Genomic DNA, 3,105 nt, shown 5'->3' on the forward strand with positions numbered 1-3,105 from the left:
CACGAACTGAGAGAAATTCCTAGGTAAAATCACTGTAAAGCATATTATCCCTGTTCCCGATATTGTATCTGCTAAAGCATCTAAGCAAGACTAGGCATAGAATAGTTACTCCGGAAACATAATTGATTAATAATAAACATAGGATAGAAAAATATAACCATGGAGAATGAATAAAAGAATAAATGAATGCCTGGTTTTTACAAAGGCCTTTATTTTTATTGAAAAGTATTTCTTTCCTCTGAACTCAAGAAATGCTAAGCGTGCATCAAACAACGCTAATTAAAAACCGTCGCCTTATTTGAATGTCTTTGACACAAAAGTTTTTATTCATATCGTTTGATGTCTGGTGTCTATATCCCATTTTTTCACCCTAGCCCTTTTTGTCTCTTGTCTCTTCATTTTACTCATTTTATTAACCTTCTGATTACAAAAGTAATGCATGCTCAGTACAAAAAAATCAGAAAATATGAAAGATTACAAAGAGAAATAAAGGTCAACGTTAATCCCACAACCCAGAATTAACCACTGATAACATTTTAGCGACCTCTCTTCAGACTTTTCCTTGTTCATATATTCAAAACAAGACACACTACACATACTATTTAATAGCTTTTTGTTTTGGTTTATTTTTCAAAAACACTTTGACCTAGTTCTATGAAAGGAACCTATGGCTCCCAACTGATCCCTGTGGTTAAAAACACTTCAGCACAGGTCTGAGAATGTTTTTATTTTAGTTTATAGTTATATCCTATTAATCCACCAAGGATTTACCGTATCACTGTTTGTGTTAGTCCAAAACTCGAACTATCAATGGGAGTCTGGTTAAATAAACTATAAACCTCCATGCAATGGAGGGATGGGATCTATGGTATCCTAGATAGCCATTAAACAGACTAGCTATCCGGCTCAGCGGCGGCAAGATGGCGGCGCAACTGCAGGACCGTGATGGTGGTTCGCAGCTGGCAGGGCCCGCGGCGGAGGCCGACCCCCTGGGCCGCTTCATGTGTCCCGTCTGCCTAGAGGTGTACGAGAAGCCCATGCAGGTGCCCTGTGGACACGTCTTTTGCTCTGCATGCCTGCAGGAATGTCTGAAGCCGAAGAAGCCTGTCTGTGGGGTGTGTCGCAGCACTCTGGCACCTGGCGTCTGAGCCGTGGAGCTCGAGCGGCAGATTGAGAGCACAGAGACTTCTTGCCATGGCTGCCGTAAAAATTTCTTCCTATCCAAGATCCGTGTGCATGTGGCCACCTGTTCCAAATACCAGAATTACATCATGGAAGGTGTGAAGGCCACCACCAAGGATGTGTCCCTTCAGCCAAGAAATGTCCCAAACCGTTATACGTTTCCTTGTCCTTACTGTCCTGAGAAGAATTTTGATCAAGAAGGGCTTGTAGAACACTGCAAGTTGTTCCATAGCACGGACACTAAATCTGTGGATTACGACATGGATGAGGAGGACATGATGAACCAGGTGCTGCAGCGCTCCATCATCGACCAGTGAGCAGGCTCTGCTGGGGCTCGTGTTCCAGAGCTTCCATTACGTGTTCAGCGGGAAACGTGTGACTCCTCCACAAATGTACAACAGACCTGGAAGTGAGCCGTGGTATTAGGACAGGGTCACTTCCGACAGGGAACAGGTCCCCAGATCAGAGCCCTCCTTTCCTTTGGGCTCTTCCCCTACTGTTTACCCTGTTTGTCACATGTCTGGTCTTGCTCCTCAGCCACGTCCTGCAGCTTCTCCCTCCTTTTTGGAAGGGAACCCAGCTTCTCCACCTGTCCTTGTTTCACATTTGAGCCTCGTGTTCGATGTTGACCCCTCAGGTCCTCTGAGCCAGCCAGGACCTTTTCTGGGTCATGAATAGCACAGATGAGACAAGCGTCTCCTCTCCTTGTCCCCGGGGTGTGTGAGCTCTGGCAATAATGCATCTGATCAGTGATGGAGCTCCTTCTGTGCTGTGCAAGTTCCTGTTAGTTGGTCCTTGGCAGCAGCTGCCAGAAGCTGGAGTTACCTCATGGGAGACATTTCACACATCCTGTTGGGGTGAATGTTCTGGACTTAACATGCTCTGGTGCTGGAAGGTTTGCTTAGTGATATTTTCCTACCATTCCTGCACACCCTTAGGTTCAATCTTAAATGCCTGCATGGTGCCTTTTTAGGATAAAGGTGTAACCACATATTTTTAGTGAAAGTAAGTGTTTCTGGCTTAGGAAAGTTAAACTCCATTTATCCATAAGTGGGGAGGAGGGTCACCTAAGTGAGGTGGGAGGGCCATAGCTTTTTGGTTCTGATTTTCAAACTAATGAAGTATTTTCCAATGACTTGGTTATGTTTGCTTCTCTGTTGGGGAGCCTGCTTATGTTCCTGTCCTTGAAGCACATAAAGGAGTCCTCAAATGAATACGAAGTCTGGGCGCTCCAGTGGATACTAGTTCTTTTATTTGGTAATTTAGATTAAACTGCGTGTTGCTTTTCTATCACGAATGGTTTCCTTATAAAACTGGTTTCAACACGTAAGTTGGTGTGTGAAGACCTGCCTTCTAAAGCAGAGGGGTTGGGGAGGTCTGGCATCGCCGCTGCTGTCTCTGACAAGACACGCTGTTCAGAAGGCACAGCACACTTCCTGGGAGCAGTCGGTAATGGAAACTGTCCACTGGAAACTTGCTTTGCTAATAGCTCCGGAAGCTTGAAGTTCGACTGTTTCATGAATATTAATAAATACAAGGCTAAGTGCTGTCTAATCTGTAGGAGCGGAGCTTCTGATCCACCAAAAGGCATCTGGGTTTTAGGTTCATTTTTCCTTGTTAGAACCCTTGTCTGAATATGGACATTGTTTATGGTCAGTGGCTGAGGTTTCAGATGACAAGGGGCTCTGGGCCTGTGCACTGTGCTGTGGGCCTCGCGCTGCCTGCCAGCGAGAGCTGCACATGCCCAGTGCCCAGCAAAGACGGGCCCTTTGGGGGCAAAGTAACTTTTTCTAATGTGCTGTTGCTTGGGAGGGCCCCGATGTTATGGTCAGCTTCTTCACTGTAATTTCTGGAAGAAGTTCATCTCAGTCTAAGTTTAGAGGGAAATTTGACAAAACCTTCATTTGCGGGACCTGATGATGG

At 45.3% G+C, this 3,105-nt stretch overlaps 1 pseudogene across 1 annotated transcript; it reads left to right on the plus strand.

Moving 5' to 3' along the window:
• The first annotated feature begins 910 nt into the window (after positions 1-910).
• On the plus strand, positions 911-2,470 carry LOC309658565 (E3 ubiquitin-protein ligase RNF114 pseudogene; annotated as a pseudogene). Its single transcript has one exon. The product of its transcript is annotated as an E3 ubiquitin-protein ligase RNF114 pseudogene (transcript).
• Positions 2,471-3,105: the final 635 nt, after the last annotated feature.

This window comes from Balaenoptera physalus (assembly GCF_965194825.1).
Source record: "Balaenoptera physalus genome assembly, chromosome: 3".
NCBI lineage: Eukaryota > Metazoa > Chordata > Mammalia > Artiodactyla > Balaenopteridae > Balaenoptera > Balaenoptera physalus.